Here is a 21,019-nt window from a genome sequence, read left to right as displayed (position 1 = left end):
TTATTGTTCTACCCCTGTTAATATTTCATTTGGAGATTGTCAGATGAAGAGAAATATGCTTCACCATTGTTGATTTGTTGTGATTATATTTTCACGACGGTGGGAACCACTTTAAATTCACAATGCCATGCTCCTACTAAATGAGGTACAGATTGGGACTTTCCATAAAAGTTTAGGTTTTTTTCATTATAATCAGTATTGAAGCTTGTGGATTTTAATAAAACATGACTATTTTTTTTTTTTATATTTGTCACTGAAAATGAGCATCACGTCAACCACCCCCAGACACTTTAACAGCATACTAAAATACAAAGTCAAGTAAACAAATGTTTGGAAACTTGTAAGTCATTCTAAAACCTTAACGTATGACTTCGGAGCCACGCAGGTTAATGTACAGCGGGCGTCTGCAGCGTCGGGTCTTACAGTAGCAGACATGCTTAAGTGACAATCTGTGGAAGAACAAGGGGAAGGACTACAGCAGGCAGAGGGCAAGGAAGGCCAAGGGTCGCCTTCGGTCAGCTAATCCCCCCATGTCAGATAAGGGTCTGCCAACACTCCCGTGCTTAGCACACTAACACACACTAACACACACACAAACATATATACACATAGAGGAATAACAAGGGGAAGCAATGGAGTGTAAACGATGTACTTTCACATGATACCCCACACAAACACGCACACACACAGAATACATTATCTAACATGATCCGTGTGCGTTCTCTCCCTTTATGTTGCGTCCTCGCTCTGATGTTATCTGTTTATACCCCTCGCACTCTCTCCCGCACATAAACACGAAATAGGAGGTCGGAGGGGTCAGCGCTGCCTGCTTTGGCACAGAGAAGGACTGCAGATGTGAAAGTAGGGAACGCTCGCACTGGGGACCAGCTGGAGTCCGTCCAACCTGGACAAGGGTCATGGACACAACTGAGAAAACACCAGCAACCAGCATTTGGAGCCACTTCTTGGGGGCCGACCAGCTTGTAACCCTCGTCTGTCAACCTGGGCCTGCGTCCAGCCAAATCTGCTATGAACGCTCCGCAGGCCAATTTGATTGTTTTGACTGTTCATTTTCACACCTTTTGGAAAATTTTAATCCATATTCATAGTCGCCTAGTAAAATGTTTCAATCTGTTGTCCAATCAAATGTATAAATGTAAAAAAAAAGCATTTTATCTTCTGAAGCTGTTGTATGTTTTTGGAAAGATTAGGATCGGTAGATATTATAAAATAATATAAAGAATTGTTCATTTATGCATGGCCAGGGAGGGTCAATATACAGCATACACAATTCAAATTGTTTCCTAACAACTCATTCTTGACATTTAAATGTTAGTTTAAGATAACACTTTGAAAAAAGTCAAAATAAAGCACATTCATCTATAAGGTTAAACACTGTCCAAAATGTATTCTATTGATTTATTTAGTACTTAAACTGCCTTTAAAGAGCTGCCTGCTTTATCACTTTTATAACTTTTACTTGCTTTATTGTCATTGACCTCTGTGTTTGCACTTTGTTTTAGTGTGTTGTTGTTGAAATCATTAATCATGTTTTTCAATAGCTAAATCAAGCTTTAAATGCTGCTTAGAAGTGTGGCATCTTGCACTGTGCATTATGAACACTGCATATTATCCTACAAAACACCAAACATAAATGACATTTATTTGGTGTTTAACGTCCTGATTCATCTCCATTCAAAAACACACTCACACACTAGCTCTTGTCTGCAAGAATGTGCACGCATATTGACACACATGGACTCTCACACACATATGTCAAGCCTCGTCATAACCGACAACAGCTGCAGAGTTGTACCGGTCTCATGCTCAGGGTGCCATCAATTGAGTCTGAGAGCGCAAATGTGTTTGAGTGTGTGTGTGTGTGTGTGTGTGTGAGTGAGAGAGTGAGAGAGAGAGAGAGAGAGAGAGAGAGAGCGAGAGAGAGAAAGGAGAAACGCTGGTTAGACTCACATGCTGATACGAACTCCACTTGATTTACTCCGGGTCAAATAAATTTAGCCGATTATTTATTCTGTTGCAGACTACAGAGGGTAGTTCCAGGGTTCAATTTTCATTTAGTTTGTTTTTGGTCTTCAAAAATTAAAAAATATGTCTGAAAATACACATTAGCATGAATCCAACATGCTATTAACAAAGATAAATCAGCCTAATCCTAGAAAACAAACATTTAAGTGACAGTACAAAACATGATGTTAGTATTGATCCAAGTGTTTTTTCAGTTATCCAGGTCATAGTAATTATACGCGCTATATTGTAACAGACTGGATTGCTTGTTGAGAACTGAAGAAGCCCCTCTGATGAGAGATGAGACGTCTTCAAGAAACTCAGAAAGTTCAGTTGCCTACGATACATCAAGTGTACAGACATTTTGGTGAGCTACAATGGATCATTTCTAAAAGACACTGACACACGGTCCACCTCAGAAAAAGCCAGCGACAGTGCAGAGAGGGAGATTAAGGCACCTTGCCATGCTACATCTGCTGCTGATTTAGAAACTACAGGCAAGCACAACAGAAGAGAATTATCTCAAATCCAATTCAATTTTTACAATAAATGCAGTAGGGGGTCCCTGCTCCATCTCTCTTTGAGCTAAGGGGTCCTTAAATGTTGAAAAGCCCTGGTCTAGTCGACTAAATGTGCATTTCCCTTGCATTAACTAAAATTAACTTTTCATTTTGTCAACTATAGAATAAAAATAAGAATTTTATTTCATCAAAATACATAAATTACACATCAAAGTCAAAATAAATGAAAAATGTTTTGTTGTAATTAATGACGAGCTTAACAACTGTTTTGATATGGGATGTTGTTCAGTTATACAGGAGTGTTGGCAGCTCTTCGCTCCCCACCGTGTCGTCGTGCATTAAAAACAAAGTCAAACAGTGGTTGAGAACAGCGTTCAACACTCACTGGAGACAGTTTAGACAGGGCTGTACAAACAGGGAGCGGTCTGGGTTAAAAATGAACTGTAAGCACCTTTGTGTATAGCATTGCGCAAACACAGAGAACCTAATGCAACATATGTTCTTACAAGCTAGTGATCTGTGCAAACTAGAGCGATAACATCAACTAAGAATAGCTGCATGTATATGTTCGTGAACATGAACTTGTGTGCATGTGATTCTCCTGGTGTGAATGCATGTCTGAAAAACCATGCATGTCAGCTGGTGTGTGCAAAGCTTGCATGCAGCTCTCCTGAATTTTTTTGTCCAGTGTTGCCATGCCAAGGCTACAGTACTGCAAGGCAGTAGTGTACACTAATCACAGAGTGACCGTCTCACACTTTGCCGATTGAGTTTCCTGTTATCCGGGCCAGCTATGGTGAAGGAAACATGAGCCTGTACTCTACAGCAAACCCATGGACACTGCAGAAATACAGTGCTCACACAAACAGCCCTGCATAAGCATTAACACACAACACAGCTTGTGCTCCATGCCAAAACATGCAAGTGTCAGGATTCCCACACATTTTCATGGACAAATTTTCAACACTTTTTCATGACTTTTCATGGACCCCCATTTTTTTTCCTTGCCTCACTTGCCCAACATTTTTCAAACACAAGATTCAAACCCCTATTCAAACATGATTTCGGCGTTCCCAATGAGTTGAAGGACTGTGTAATTTGGAAATCCAACAATAATTTCTTTTTCAGTTTCTAGCTATGAAAAGCATAGTTATTTTTGACAGTTTTTTAAGAAAATGTGCATTCTAAACCAGTCTTCTTTTAAAAAAAAAAAAACCTATATAAAAATTTTAAAAAATAACTTACATTTTTCAAAGGAACAAAAACTGCCTTTATGTTTAACATTTTCCATAAAAATCGCCACGAAATTTCAAAAACAAAAACAAAGTCACCAAAAGTTTTTTTCAATAAAGCATCATCATCATCATCAGCTACAGAAATAAATTTAACATTATGCTACATTAATGTAACTTAATTTTTTACACACAACAAGTTTCCATGATTTTTTTAAAAAAAACTTTCAGTGATTTTTTATAAGTTCCATCACTTTTCTGGACTTTTCCAGGTTTTCCATGCCCATGGGAACCCTGAGTGTGTTAAAGTAAAGATGTTACTTTTAATACCAATAAGATATCAAGTTTGACTACGCTACTGTCTCCTGTACGCAAGAGTTTGTTGATTGGCTGCAGTTGAGACAACTCAGATGAGGAATGTGTACGCCTGCCAGATCAGCAAGTCTCTCAATACTTTTACAAAGACAAACGCACGCATGCACACACACAGCCTCTGGGCGCTTGGCGTTAACTAGGCATTCTGGACCTCCCAGTGTGTAGCTCTCCATGTAGACTTGGCCAGCAACACTAACAGGTAGAGATGAAACACACTACCTGGCTCAGGTAAAGTGCACAACAAATCCCAGGATTAATGATGCGTTCCAAATGGACAGCAATATTTAGGTTGTGTGTAGGATAGGGGACTTCCTATAGTTAATGACTGTTTACATGACCCATTTTGCTCCCAAACTACGTAAAGTTTTCTTCTTACTTCTTTCATCATAAGAAACACCATGTTCTTGTGCAGCAGCCTTCTCGATGAGGATATAATTATGTTTGATTTTTTTTTATTAAGGGCCGCCTGCCAGCGCAAAAGCGGTTACACTATCTTTTGATTATTTGCTCGAGCAGAACAACTTTCCCTCTCCACAATCCAGTACACACCTTTCATATGAGTCATAGCCTGAATACATTAAAAAAATCCCTCTGAAGCAAGAATTCAAATGATTAGAACAAATTTGACACCTGGTATGAAAAGAATATCAACTGACATTTGAGTACGTCTCTTTTCAGTACTTTATAAAACAGTTTAAGCTCCAGTGTGTAGGATTTAGGGGAATATATTGACAGACACAGATTTTAATACTCATAACTACACTTTCTTTAGTGTATTATCACCTTAAACTAAGAATGGTTACATTACAATGAGTCGTTTATATCTTCATAGAAAGCTTGTCCTCTCTGACCAAGTCCGCCACATTATGTCTATTGTAGCCCGCAACAGAAAAACCAAACACTGGCTCTATGGTTATTCATGTTTTCGCTACCATAGTTTTCTTTGCATGCAGGAGATTCCAGTTGTTCTCTATATGCAACTTGACCACGACATGCCACTTAATCCTGCACACTAGACCGTTAACAACAAATAATGAATCATTATTAACAATAAGAGGTCCAGTGTGTAGAATTTAAGAGGATATATTGGCAGAAATGGAACATAATATACTTATGAATGTTTCCTTTAGTGTAAAATCACCTGAAAAATAATAATATTTCATTACCTTGAATTAGAATAAGCTGTTTCCCACGCCATGTTTCCATTGTAGCCCAGAACGGACAAACCAAACACTGGCTGTAGTTAGGGCCACTTGCTTTTCATGTTGGCCATTGTGGTAAGACAAAAAGTGTCTCAAATACACCAATTTGTTTTATGATAAACTGCTTTATTAAGTGTTTTAAATGGTAGCATACACCTGGTTTGTTTGTTTTGGAGAGGAGAGACCTCCGTGGACACTTCAGCTCCCGGTAAAAACTTTCTGAAAAATAAAAATGAAAGGAATTCTAACTGGGAGAAATTTCAGCTAGTTGAAACCTGCACGCCTCATTGCTAGACGCCACTAAATCCCCCTACATCTGACAGTCTGCTGCTTTAATCTCCCTAACAGTTATCCCATTTTGTCTTCTCTTTAAGCAGCTCTTTAAGGTTGGAAAACTCAACTTATTCCACACTGTCTGACAGTATTATGTCATTAGGGCTGCAGGTCATAAAAGGTCATTAGGTCATAAAGAAATCCTTCCTAAATATAAAAAATAAAAAGATTAAAACAACAGAGATATTTCATTCACTATGGCTGCAGAACATTTTGTTATAACAGGTTTAAAAGGTTAAATCCGTATGGACAGCGTGCATCAGCAAATAAAGCCTGCAGATATACTTTAGATTATTTTAATCTATTTTCAAAAAGGTCACTTTAACTGTTCTTAGCAGTTTTATATTGATATTAATTTATGTAAAAAAAATAAATTAAGCACTAAAAATCCTAAAAGCTCAGATTTATTTTATCATATCTCATTAACCACTCCTTTTTATGAGATCATCTTTTAACCACTGTCATCATACAATAGAAAATAAACTAGAAAACTGCTGGTCTCAAATGACAAATGTGTCAGTTTGTGAGCATGCAGGAACGTGAGATAATAATCAAGAGAAGACAACAAATAAAGAGAGATTTATCACACGCAGCGTTGGCATCGCAGTGCCAACTATCTGAGGGTGACTCACTTGTGTTTCCTGTTACCAACATGCCCCTCCGCACACCGCAGCGTACCCACCTGCAGCTGTAATATAATGGCAAGCAATTTCCGCCACAATTATTACTTGATCACGCAGTGAATGTCAAACTATTTCCCGCACTGATTCACACACAGGAAGGTTCAGTGTGAACGAAAAGGACTGACCTGACTCAACAAGTGGCTGACTTCACTTTCACTCAAAAGCAATATACTCAAAATAATCACAGGAAGGGAAACAAGAGCCCAGCTTTCAGAAAGATTTGAAAATAATGTCAGAAAGTTTCCTCAAACAGAAAAGTGCTTGGTGGGCAGTAACGGAGAGGCCCAGGGGAGAGTGGGTCACCGTTAGTCACACTACAAAGGAGCCCAACTAAACTATGAAGTGATCTTTAACCTCACAGACAGCCATAACATAAACTAAAGTCTAGTTCTTCAGCCAGGGGGACATCACACAAACACACACTTGTTGCTACACTCAGACAGGGTTGTGACTCCACCAGCGAGAAAACAAAACTATGCTGAAATCCAGTTTATTGCTTGACAGTGTATGGTAAGTGTGGTAATTCGTGGCCAAAATTTTTATAAGGTTACTTGGCAGGAGTGTATATCATATAAATTCCTGGATATTGAATGTCCATCTGCAATTTTCTGCAGCGTATCACATGTCACAGTTAAGCTATGTCAAATAACTGAGCATGATTTGTTTTTCTGGATTACTCATCTTAAGTGTTATTGTCATGTTCCAGTCACATCTCACACAGTGGAGAGGCAATGGTTCATTTTATTTTGTTTAAAACACCAGACAAAGGTTACACGCCATGACATTTATGAACATGCTGGCAGTGGGGAAATTAGCCACAGAAACTTTACTTAGGTCTTTGCAGTACACGTGAGGGGGATCTAATATTTCATACCTTCCTGAAAATTCAGCAGGGGATACTACATCCTAAGACTAATAAACTGGACTAAAAAAACACAAGAGAAACCCACAAAATTTTAATAAAATTAATATTCTTACATCCATTTTCCTTGTTAAACAGATAAATACAACCGTACACCTTTTGAATTCAACTTGACAAATGACAAGATTTAATTTCCTCTTTAACTTATCATAAAACACACTTCATTTAAATCAGACCCAAACCATCTTGGTTACTCTTGCTAGTAATCTACTTAGTTAGTCCACTGTTCCAACAATCACCAGCTCCGGTTTGGTTGAAATAAATCCTTAATTCACCAAGTCAGATGCTAAAAAAACATGCTGCTATTCCCCACAGTCTCTCTCTGTTGGCCGCCATTGTTTTCTCATTTCAAAATGAAAATCCGTTTGCCGCCAAGCAGTGGTGGGTGGGGATTAACTAATGTCAATTGTGCACGTTAATTTTCATTAAACTGTCATAACCAGAACCAGGCTAATGACAAAATAGCCTATCTGCTGCTAAGCACTGTTAAATCCATTAAAACATATTAACAAGTAAAAAAGAGAGCTGCCTCTGGGACTTTCTGAAACGCATTGTGCCGCACTATGAAATCACAAGTATTGTCTAGGTTTAGTGCAATCAGCTCCGGCAGCGGCATCGCAGTCAGAAAATTGCAAAGCTACACCCGGTGGAATTCAGGGGTTACAGAGAGGCTTACACGCAGTCTGCATCGTGTGTGTGAGCCCAGCTTGAATAGCCGGTACAAATTATTTAAAGCTAAATGTATCACAAAAAGTAGCGAGAAGCGGTGGCTCAATGTAACTGAGTAGATGTACATATATTATCGCCAATGTACTCAAGTTAAAGTAAAAACTATTCTGAAAACAACTACCCTTAGAGGTACAATGTACGAAGAACATTAAGCAAGTGTCATGAAGTAAAAACAAGGTCTTACTAACCACCAGTGCTTTGAAGTACAGTCCTGAGAACTTAAATGTTTCTGTTCTGAAGGCTAACTGTATAACCAGGGGCCGTATTCACGAAGACTCCTGGAACTAACAGTTTCTCCTAGTGAGGAAATTCTAGGAAACTCTGAGAATGATGACATTTTTTCTAAGAATTTAAGTAAAGAATAAATCCTGGTAAAGACAACAGATATTCTCAAAGGATCTTAGCCCTTAAGAGAGCTCCTAGGGTGAAAAGCTGTTGCTGCCTGGCTCTTGACGAACACTTGAAATCATGAATCATATCAGTCTAGTTTTAGCCTCTCTTCACTGGTTACCTGTCAGTTTCAGAATTGATTTTAAGGTTTTACTTTTCACTTTTACAGCACTTCATGGTTTAGCCGTTGGCTACATTGTTGAGATGCTGCTGTCCTATGAGTCAGGGGGCAGCCTCAGATCCTCAGGCAGGGCTCTGCTGGCTGATCTTCAGTCCCGGGTCAAAACTAAAGGTGACCGGGTATTTGCAGTCAAGGCCCCTCAAGCTCTGGAACTCCCTGCCTGAGGATCTGAGGCTTACAGAATTATTAAATTACTTCTTATAATGTTTCACTTAAAAAAGCCATTTATTAATTTTAGCAATTTTAAACATGTCTTATTTTTTTATCATCATTATTGTTATCTTATACTACTCTTATACATCGGGTATTGTATTCTTTTATTTTTGCTTTAGTCTAATTGTCTAATTTAATTTGCCTTAGTGCAATCCTTTGGGCACAAAGCTGCCAAATTTGCTTATAGGTGATATTTATGTGATTGCTGCGTTGGCTGTTTCTTTGTTTTTTTTAAATTGCCTGATTCATTTTGCTTAAACAATGCATTGATTTAAATCTGGGATCGGCCTTGTAAAGCACTCTGTAACTTTAAAAAATAAAGCTTATTATTATTATTATTATTAATATTTACTATTTTATTAGGGGTGTAAAAGTTTCTTAATAAGAGGAGAAAATTAGACAATTAGTTAATGAAATGCTAAAGATTAGATGGTGAGGGATAACGTTTGTGTTCGATATGATGAGAGATGCGCTCACATTTCCCACCCAACTCAATAACGACAGAATGCCAGAAATAAAGTCATCACAACACTAACATTTTTGACAGAGGGGGAAATGCTGTGGTGTGATCACACAAACAACGCTTTCAGTCTCATATTATGATGGAGTTCAATTAATTTCCACTGAGCTGAATTCAAAGCTTGCACGTTTACAAAAGGGCATGTTTGTGACAACCAATCACATCTGTTAAAAGAATGAATCACACCCTTGCAACAGGGTCAACCACACCTCTTCATGAAGAAAAGTTTGTTTCCTTGCTTAGAGTTTTCGGAGAATTATCCTAAATCCCTCCTAAGCTATGACTCCTGGCTAGAAGTTTTTAGTCTAAGTTAGGAGCTCTCTGAGAGTATCCTAAACTGTTTGTGAAAACAGCCCCAGAGGTCTCAATTTTGGTCTTGTAATTCTGCAGCTATTTATTAGCAAGCACCGTAGTTGTTGGTGCCATGTGTGGTGGCCTTAACCCCAATGGCAGTAAAATAAAAATACAATGATCAAGAGGTGGAGTTTTGTAGAAGCTTGCCAAACCATCAGTCGTTGGAACAAGTCCATGCAAATTTCCTCAAGCATGACAGATTACAAAACAGGGAGCCATAAAACCCCAGCCTTTCTCCTGCATAGCCAACTATTTATCCAGCTCCAAATTCATGGGTATTTAGGAGGAATCTGAGCAATGGACACTTTGTGAGAGATGTTTGACATCATCTAAAACCCTTGTTTACAATAAAAAGGAATCCTGGTAAAGTTTTATTTGCAGCAGCAGTGCGGACACAGCATTAAGCTCACTCTGATTGGATATTAAAAAAAGGTCAAACTGTACTGTACTCATGGATTTTTTTCTCCCCACAGTTATGAAATGCTGACCTATATACAGTACATGCTGGAAGAGCCGGGTAGCCATAGTGGGACTTGGGTCTCAGCCAAATTTTTAATTGTGGGGTTTTATAAGCATCTCTTTGCCCAGAGTTATTCATTACCTTAGCAGATAGAATGTTGAAACGTGGAAAAGTGTTACAACAGATTTGTTCTTTTGCCTCTTATCACGTGTTTTAACACTATTGACTTAATCATTAAAGCCATCAACTATGCTATCCTCTACAGGAGGTGTTTGACTGTGGTAAAATGATTTGTGTACTTTATATATACACACACACAGTACAGCAAATACAATATTGCACTATGTACACAATTTTAAAGTAAAAAGTCCAAACATCTTTCTGTTCCAGCTTGTCTATTTAATGTTTTTCTGTGTTTTATATGATTGTGAATGGAATATTTAGAGTTTTTTAACAGTTTGATTTGATATGGTTCAGACAAAACAAAGAATAAACTTGGGGTTTTTTTCCCACAACTTGACCAATTTGTCCAATGTAGATGATAGTAACAAACCCTCTGGACCTCCTGATGTCATCAACGTTACACAAAAGAAGACAAGAGTCTAGTGGATTATAACTCGGGTGTACAGGGGCATGAGGGGAAAAGTAGCACTGAATAAAAAGCAGAGTGAAAAGTTTTTTATCTCTAATTAATTAGTGCCTTAATTCAATTAAAATTAGCTGAATAAATCAGTTGAAAGAATCGTGGAAGCGCTCTCTGGTCCTTCTCATTCCTTAAGGGTGCAAAATGGTTCAGTCTGCTGCATTAGGATTTGTCTATAAAAACAGCTTGACCCATGTTAGTTACTGTTTATACTGCTGGAGCACCAATGCACGCTGTCATAAAATGTAGTGGAATACTTGGCACCCATATCCAAGAAAGAAGGAATGAAAGCCAACGGATTTTGTAAAGAAAATAAAAAATCAAATAAGTGCGTGAGAGACATGGATCAAGAGAGAAAGGCTAGAAGGGCCCACAGTGATGGCTTATGCATAGACCCCAGAATCTGGTGCTACGCCCTTTTATATACATATATCTATGTATGTGCAGGTTTATACAACATATAACAAAACAGTTAACATTGCATCTTCCGAAAACAAACAATTCAGAATAAATCTTCAATTTTATTACATTTATTTTGAATTCTCTTGTCTCGAACACCCACATACAAACTCACTCGTAATCACACACATTAATTCCTCTTGGGAACTCTGATTATAAACTGATTATCTTCCGGCCCGGGGGCACAGATACTGAAATTGTTATTGCCAGTTTAATCTCAAATCCACACGAAGGGAATCCCTCTGTACGCCACAACGCCTCAGTGTTTATGACACAGTAGAAAAAGTAGCCACTTTATTGTCTTGGGAACCAGTTGTTTAATATGTCTGCAAATGTGTAATGACTTAATTTCTATTCCACTGCATAAATTGAGGCAGCACTCACAAGAGAGAGAGAAAGAAAAAGAGAAGGAGAGAGTGAGTGAGTTAGCAGTTTAGTGCCAGCAAATGTCGGATGGGCTCCTCCTCGTAAAGTGCTCCGCTTCACCCTGGCAAAAATAAACCTCACGGACCTCGGTGCCAAGCATTCCCGTTGATGAAAAGCCAGTTGTGAGTGGCCCCAGTTGTACCCGGGTCGAGCCAAGCTGACTGGTGTTAATAAGAAAGAAGTGCGGCTTGTGTAAAGCGGCCCTGCTACTCTCTCTGGCCAATAAAGGAAACTGTATTTTATAAATTATTATTTTTCCTTGTAATCTGGAGGCTGCTGAGACACATGCTGGCTGAGAGACAGAGAGCAACAGAGAGTAACCACGGTTCAATGGCACAGAGAAACAGAAAAGACAAGGGGGAGCCTCTGGTAACCATCTGCATGGAAACCACGGCTCAACAGAAACAACTGAAGAAAAATGACTTAAGAATAAAGCAAGACCTAACCTACTACAACAGTGGTTCCCATCCAGCCATGGGGTCCAGATTTCTCATTAGTCCTTAGTTTAAGATCTGCACATCTGTTGGAAAAAATAAAATAAAATCTCCAGTTTGGAAGTCATGGTTGTTTTTTTTTTTAAAAAAAGTCTTTTTCAAAAAATTCAGCATTTTTTTTCTTTCCTTTTTTTTTTTTTTAAGAAAACATGCCTTCCAAACCTGTGGGCCCGTCGAAAATAATAATCACCAAAGATGACACAATTCATCACAGCTAGAAACTGTAAAAATAGGATTTTCAAATTTCACACAGTCCTTGATCGCATCACACTTCATGCATATATTTTTGTAGCTTTGGGGAAGGTAAAAAACAGCCACACCACCTGCTCTGATAAATAAAGAACAGTCCCTTAGACTTAAAAAGGAGCCACATACTACCAATAACAGTGTGTAATTCAGAATGAACCTGCGACCAACTTTTGGACTGCAACCCAGCAGTTGGGAACCACTGTACAAAGAGAACACAAAGGGAGGGGCTACCAAAAACAAAAACCACATCACTGACAACCAGCCACAAACTTGGAGCGTGCAGTCTGATATCTGATGTCATGTGTTTGTGTGTCAGAGGGATGGGACGCTCCAGTATCTCAAAGACAGCAGGACCTCCAGCGGTCTGTGTGAAGACCGGTGCAGAGTGCACTGATAATCTCTTGTCGTGTCCACCATGACAGCATGCTTATCAGCAGTGGAGCTTCACGGGCCTCCGATTGCAACACAAACTCGCTCCGACATCACACTGAAAGGTTAGCCTCATTCTTCTCCGATAATGAGGTTCGAATTGCCGGTGAGGACACGCTCATTATTCTGCGTGCCAGAAATTACAGCAGGAAACAGCATGGAATTTCCTTTATGCCAGACAAGACAGAGGACACACATTACTCCTCATTATTACCCATATATATATCTCTTCATAAAGAGATCAGCTGACCTGACCTACTTTATGAAGAGTTTAATAACTTTTCCTCAATAGATTCCATGTGAGTGCACGTGTGGTCATTTAACCTCCACTTGTATTAGAGCTGAACGATGAGTCCATAAATGGACAGATGATAATCAACAACACTTTTTGATAGATTAATCACAAAAATGGGCCAAATTATGTGGTTCTAACATCTCAAATGTCCATATTTAGGGCTTTGACATTGTACAAGTATTTCTGGGTTGGCTGCACAAATTAAGCTAGATATAGAGGTGACTGACTATTTTTGAGGCTCATACAGACAGGCATTTCTTAATTAAGCACATAATAGTCACAAATATGCCCGACATGAGCTGGCTGTAGCTCCTGCAATTTACATATGTAGTGCTTTTACATTATAGACCTAGTATTTGGGGTTGGCCTCACATAATAAGCTATATGAGGATCACGATGGGCTCTGGGAACTTCTGATGGGCATTTTTCACTATTTTCTGACATTTCAAAGCCCAAACATTAATTTATCAATAATAAAAACAGTCAATAACCAGAGTGATACTGGAGTTTTTAGGCTGATACTGACAGACATTTGGGAGTTTAAAGAATCTTATAACAAATCAGCCAATAGTCACAACTTTTAACATAAAACAAATAATCTTGATAGAGATCCCTTGGATTCGTTTTGCTTTCGATATTATACAATCTTATGAAAGCTGGGAATTTTGCAGCATAAAAATCAACATGTCAGTCAATGCTCTCTGTTGAGCAAATTATGTAATGGTAGCTGTAAAACGGGTCAGGCATGAAAAAAAAAGTAAGCACTGACAAGGGACTTGTGTGTTTAATTTTGGCTTAGGTGAGAGAAACACACACAACACGGCGCTTTTCTATCCCAAAGTTATTGTAAATAAAACGTTTTGATTGCGATGCGGTCCACATAATAGACTTGTAAATAATACAGGTCTATAGCGGCTAGCTGCAAGGGGGCACATCTCCACCTGCCGTGGCAGAGTCAGACATACTTCATCAATAAACTGATTCTCCCCCAATGCTTGTATACTGGGACAAGGACAGTAGTCCAATTAAATGTCCTAATCGAGCTATAACCGTAGTTCAACTAAACTGTTTATCTAACGTACTGAGTTTAAGTGCCGAATAAAGAAAAAGACCGAAAGCAGTTGAAGCAACAAGCTGCACTGTAACTGCAACTGTATGTTTTCCCATCAGATCTGGATTTAGTGAAACAAGAAGAGGCTTGTGAGAGACAGAGGGCCTTGAGGCAGTGACTACCCAAATCAGCAGGTCACTCTGAAGTCATTAGTGTTTGGACTCTATTAATTAGCATGAAACATGATATAGGTCACATATACAGACGCCTGTTTGTCTGTTTGTCATCTGAGCATAGAGAGCAGTTTATTTGCTCAAATAAAAATAAGCTGAATCACACATTCCTATGCAAGCGCTCTCTGATAAAGATGTCTTTGTGCGGCTAAATACAGTATGTTAGTAAACACAAGCTATACTCTATGCGACCACAAAATCTCTATTAGCCCAGTTCTAGTGCAGAAACCTGTGATGATCAGATGACTTCTTGTGGTTGGCTGCATTCACCCCGGCTGAATAGATTCTATGAAACAACCTACAAGTCTACATCATATGGGTGCTGTAATCTAATTAGTCATAGGCGAAAACACAGACAACGTGGTGAAGTGCCTTGGGGCCCAGCCTCTATCCGATGAGCAACAGTCAACTGAGGTCAAGCAGAATGTAAAGGCAAGACAATAACAGGGATGTTATTCTAGGATGTGCATCTATGGAGGAAACAGCAACATTAGAACAAGTCACATGTAGTGGTGACCTCGGCTAATCAGCTACAAATAAGTCTCCTTTCCTTTCTTAGCTAGGACTCCCTTATAAAAAAAGTTCCTTAAGTTTCATGCAGGTTCCCCACTCTTTAAAAAATCATTTTCCAGGATCTTTTCTCAGAGTTCTTCCTGACAGTACAGGCAAGCACTTGGTTGCAAATTTAAATCAGATAATTAACTGAGATGTGTAGTTTTAACACATTTAACCTTAGTTTCATTCCTCCTTTTTTATGATGCAGGTAAAGTGTTTTAGGTTCATTACAGGTGACGGTTACAACAACTGATTTAAGTCAATTTGAAAACGTCTTTTACAGCCCAATGGCATCACGTGATGAACCCCCAAGATGCACCTACCAGGTTTGGCCACTACAACAAATGGCACACTTCCTAAAGGACCTGGTTTAAGGCAAGGCCCCATTCTTTACTATGAAATTTGGTAAATGGCGCACAAAGCCAAAAAAGTTCAACCTCAAAAGGTGTAAAATTACCTGGATGTTCAGAGCAAGTGCACTAACTTTTACCTGCTGCTAACTTGGATGGGGATAAAATAATTTTCTAAAGTTTCAAAATATTATCGAACCAGATGGACAAAATCCAAATCTCAAATTGGCTTCAAAGCCTGTCACTGTTTCTTGGGGCTTGTCATGAAAAGCGAGATTGACGGACATGGGAGCTTAAATAAAAAATGGATTTTTTTTCCCTTCCGCTTTGCATCTGCTAAACCTGCTTTAAGTGGCAAAACAATCGAGATTCAAACAGCTCAGCTAGGTTTATGTAGTTCGATTGGAGACTAAAATACAATTGAAATTTCCTGTACAGCATTGATTATTTCCAGGCTATCTAGTCATTTAAATCCATTTCTAGGTATTTCCATGACTGGAAACGTAGTCTCCAAATTCTCCAATTTTTTAGGTTGTGCAGGAACTCTACAGTGGGACAAAACTATTTGAAGAGTAAACAAAAATACCTGGGCCCCAGCTCCAATAAGGGATGTCATGAGTTATTCAGATTGACATATAGGCAAACAATGTAGCTGCTCCCTCGGGACAATCACTGCCATGCTGAGGACATTCCTTAAACAGAGATATATCATTCGCAGATGTTTCATTAAAACTGACAAATACATACAAACATCTAGTCAACTGCATCTCTATTTAATTTCCAAATTTATCCTAAGAGACAAATAGGGGAGGCAAATCCTACGACCACCCGACTCACCAGACTGACTGCAGGAATAGCTCTCGACATATTGGCCTACCCAGCATGCTCTCCGCCTCTCCAGACAGCTCTGACATCATTATATAGCAGATACAGACCAGGACATCAGCTGCACAGCCAAGGTTATATAAGAAGACGCTCTATGTTTCTAAGCATTAAGCGCCGCTGCCCCGCCATGGGGAATAGGAGGGGATGGGAGTAGACGAGCAGAGAGAGAGGGAGAGGAGCTGAGGGGAGGAGGTGGGGTGAGAAGAAGGAAAAGGAGCGAGGAGGCCAGGAAGAAAGACGGACAGAAACAGGGTCACAAAAAGAGAGGCCCACTGGGGTGCTCGCTGCTGGGAGAGACTGAGGAAGGTCACCTCTGGCCCCCTAAAAGAGCCCCAGCCGACAGGAAGAGTGGAGAGGAGAAAGAGAGGACCAGGTCACATGGGGCTACACCCATCCACCTTCTGTGTGTTCTCATGTACAACACTCTTACATCACGCAGTATTTCCTATATGCTCTCCTTTCAGGCATGGAAAAAAATATTTACCATACAGGAAAAAAGCTTTTCTTTGAGTTTTTTTTTCTGATAATAGACCGTTTGTTTACATACGTTTTTGCTGACGCTTTGTCTATATAAAATCGCATCCGTACAGAATGTTTATACTTGACTGGTGGATTTGTCTGGGCTAATAATCAACCAGGGGAGAGAACACTGCGATTTAAACGGGTGGCTAATGATTAATGAACAGTGGGCATCTGGGGCCATACCAGATGATCCGACATAAATTAGCTTTGCATGTGGGGTTTTGTAAAAAATCCAGAGACTCTAATGGGGGTTTGCAGCACATATATTTACATAAAAATGACAGAAATGTTATTTATTAACAAAATGCATGCAATCTTCCCGACACCTTTGCACTTGGGTACTTTTGGAGGAATCAATAACAGTATCCTCTTTAAAAGACAGTATATCTTCATTGACAACGACTGCAAGAAAGATGTTTTGTGCCTAATTTACTGTATGCCTACTGTAAAATGAGAAAAAGTCTGCAAAGACATCCTAAATTTAATTATTTAGACATCTAAAGGTCAAAATTAGACTGCTTTGCACTTAAATAATCTTGGAGGAATCAATAACAGTATATCTTTCTATAAACCAATATAACTTAATTGAGAAAGGCTGCAAAAAAAGATGTTTTGGGTGTAATTTACTATATTCCTACTGTAAAATTAGAAAAAAAGTTTATAAAGACATAATTTATACAATTAACAGTCAAAACTAGACACCTTGGCCCTCGCATACTTATTGAGGGATCAATAACAGTATATCCTACTTAAAAAACAGCACAATTTAAATGAGAAAGGCTGTGAAAAAAAGACACTTGTGCCTAATTTACTGTATTCCTACTGTGAAATGATAAAGTTTGCAAAGACATCCCAAGTCTAATAATTCAGACGTCCAACAGTCAAAACAAAAACAGTATAACTTAACTATGATGGCTGTAAGAAAGATGTTTTGTGTGTAATTTACTATATTCCTACTGCAAAATGAGAAAAAGTTCATTAAGACATCTCAAGTCTAACAATTTAGACATCTAACAGTTAAAACTATTTATTTCACAGGCTACAATGTTGACGGGAAAATCCATACACTATGCTTTTTAAAATAAGCCTCAGTACGCCAGAGGAAATGCTTCTGTTGCCAGCTTGATGGATTCATCTGCAGGAGCATACTGCTTTTAGACTGTCACTTTCTATCAGCACAGTGCGAAGATACTACTGTGAAAATGAATGCGACTGAGAAAGGAGACCCTGAAAAGGCTCTGGGCAGAGTGGTTACATTGAGTGATTTAATTATTACACCGCTGTAATGTGGCGATGAGGGACTTCGCACACAAACAGCTGCAAACGCACTGAACAAACTGTCACCATTATATCCATGATCTGCTGCACTGAGATTATTTTCACTGGGGGATTTTCACATGGTCACAGTGAATGATTGTCAGTGCTGCCTGTCGGCAGTCAGTCAGGGCAACGGGACATTGGTGCTGTGTTATTAAAGTGTTTCTTGGCAACATTAAGCATCTCCACTTATTCATAATCAGTGCAGTCATGTCAAGGCAACTTCCTGGGTAGTGTTGTCTTTGCTGCAGAGAGCTATTGTGTTGTACTGTATTTTTTTAAGGAATGTTTATCTAAAACACACCGAAACACACACAGTTGTAACCAACTGAGTCAGAGCGTTTGTGGTAATTTAATACCCAACCCAGACAGTTTTAATGCAGTGCACACTGTGCCTCCCTAGAACACTTTGTTCTGATATTGGCAATTTGTGATACATATGAACTCACTGCCTCTGACAGTGGTTCTCTGGCATGCAGGGGACACATGTTGCACTGCAGTCATATGAGCATGACACACAAAAATTAACCCTAAATGCCATGTGAGCATCACAGGGAGCATCATACACAATGATACAGATAAGCACAATTATCTCGCCACTATAAGAGCTTTAAAACTGAATATCAGCATCAGTCAGAAATGAACATTTCTTCCAAGACAGTTAAAATTCTACAACTTTAATGAGTAAAATTGGTGATATTTACTTGGTTTTGGCTTTTGTAAGCATCATCAAAGTCTGTTCAAGTAGGATTTTACTGATTTGATTTTGCATTGTATTTTAGGTCTGTATCTGCCACTAGTGAGCCATAATGCTAAGAGTAGGTTTAGTATATTAATTCCTCTACATGAGAGACTTGATGTTGTCTGAAAATAGGTGGAAAACAAATGTGCACATATCAGTATTCGCAAAAATTCACGGTACGATAATAGTCTCAGAAAATGTTGCGGTATCACAATATTACAGAAATATTATTATAATCAGTCTGCACCAAGATGGAAAAATGTATTCGCATATATCGCCATAGGCAAAAATTAGTGAAGAAATTCTCACATATCGGATATCTGCAAAAATCAAATATAATGCATCCCTACAAAGATACACTACATTTCCATGCTGGAGATGCTGGAAAGTTATGAATATTGATCTCAGTGCTCCTACAGTTTAAGGCAAGTTAGATTACTTTTTAAGGATTTATGGAATTTAATTTGAGACCAATTTTGCACCAACATAACTGAAAGAAAAAAAAGTGTGAACCAACATCAATAATTAAACATCCATAGGAATTTGGTCCTTTATTAAAAAGCATTTTAAATAAATAAATGAAGTTACCTTTTTAAAAAAAAAATTTACAATTCAATGTCAGAAAAAAAACCATAAAATCCCATACACTATGCCTGAGCAATTTTAGGACTTCTGAAAGTTTTATTTAAGACATTTTAGTACCAATTGAGGCTTTATATTATATTAATCAATTCAAAGCTTTCTGAGGCTTTTTAATAATCCCCCAGAACCTTAAGAGATGCATGAAAGATATAAATGTCACTCTGAATTAAGAAATATTCATGCCAGTGCAAAAGGTGAACTATGTGAGTTCACTTGGGGTTGTTTCCCTCTCATTACAGCCTGACCTTAGTTACAGTAATCATATGGATCAATATTAATATCATAAGCACCAGAATATTGATGATATGGTCACAAATAAGATGCAAATATGCATTAAAGCCTCATTTCTGCAGCTCAAGGAGAAAACGGGGACAACAGAATTAGGGTCAAGTGAGTATACTGCAAGCCTCCCTGTAGCATATTCCCCATACATGGTGGGTGTATCATAGCTGTATCGATCCGTCTAGCTCCGTGCACGTGCGTTATTGGACCATGCGCGCGCCAGCCAGAGTGCAGCAGGCATAAATCCAAGTTCGGGCCTGTATGTGCAGCACGTATAGTACAGACTTAACACACAATAAGGCAGCATGACCGCTGCACAGTCACATCCGGCATTGTTACCGTTTAATTGCCGGCTAACCGGAGGGAAACGTCAACAATAGTGTCGGAATGGCTGCAGACCAACGAGGTTAGACCCTGCCTACTGTACAGGACACCGTGTGTTGCTTGGCTGCTGCTCTGATCTGTCAAACCAGCCCAGGCTACACAAGCTAGCACCGCCAAACAACTGCACACACACACAAACACACCACGCTGTGAAACGGGTTCAGCCTGATAACGACACTTACCGTCGGTTACCCCCACGCGGTCCGGACACCAGTTCGGCTTGGATTTTGGGGCGCTGGGCGGAAATGAAGCGGGAGAAAGTCAGCGGGGCTCCTCCGATTTCTGCACAAGTGTAGCGGCTACACGTCCCCCCCTCCTCGCTCCCGAAGCCCAGTCAGTCCTCCAGTCCGCTAAGCTGCTGCTGCCAAAATTATCTCCCTCCTCGCACACAGCTCCCCCGTCCTTCCTGCAAAGCGCCTTTTTGCGTGGAAATGTGTAGTTTTGTTTCCCCTGTTTTTGTGTTTGCTTGCCTTCCAGTAGCGTTTGGATGGGCTGCAGAGACAGGAGGGAAAGAAGCGAAAAAGAAATACTACACGGTCGCTCCGCCCTCCGCTTATGTGGTGTACAGTAAGGGGAGCTAACCACTTATTAAAACTATCTACCGCTCTCTACAGGACCACCACTGTAAAGCACAAACTGTACACACAAACACATGTCGGGACGCGAAATGCGGAACATCCCCTGCCTCCGGTCGTCTCTGCTTTCCTTATTTATTGACTTCATCATCACTGCGCCCGAGCCCCCTCCTTCCTCCTGCCTCCTCTTCCTCCTCCTCCCTGTGGGAAGGTGAGATAAGTCCACCCGAGACATTACAGATTTAGTGAGGATCGAGCTGTTAATACTGGAAAAAGAGACACCTATCAATATCATTGGCAATATCTAAATACTATTCATCATATTAGATTTCTCCTGATTGGTTTC

The 21,019-nt window shown here is 39.4% G+C and overlaps 1 protein-coding gene across 2 annotated transcripts in view; it reads right to left on the bottom strand.

Moving 5' to 3' along the window:
* The window catches only part of LOC121958714 (thyroid hormone receptor alpha-B), a 190,702-nt gene extending 170,115 nt beyond the window's left edge, over window positions 1–20,587 (bottom strand). For both annotated transcript variants that reach the window (XM_042507811.1, XM_042507813.1), the window contains exon 1: window positions 20,281–20,587. The gene's annotated coding sequence lies outside the window, so the exon portion shown is untranslated. The remainder of the gene's footprint in view (window positions 1–20,280) is intronic.
* Between the last annotated feature and the right edge of the window lie 432 nt (window positions 20,588–21,019).

This window comes from Plectropomus leopardus, chromosome 19 (genome assembly GCF_008729295.1).
Source record: "Plectropomus leopardus isolate mb chromosome 19, YSFRI_Pleo_2.0, whole genome shotgun sequence".
In the NCBI taxonomy this organism is placed as follows: Eukaryota; Metazoa; Chordata; class Actinopteri; order Perciformes; family Serranidae; genus Plectropomus; species Plectropomus leopardus.
The sequence above is the reverse complement of the archived record's forward strand: the minus strand, read 5'-3'. Positions and strand labels throughout refer to the sequence as shown.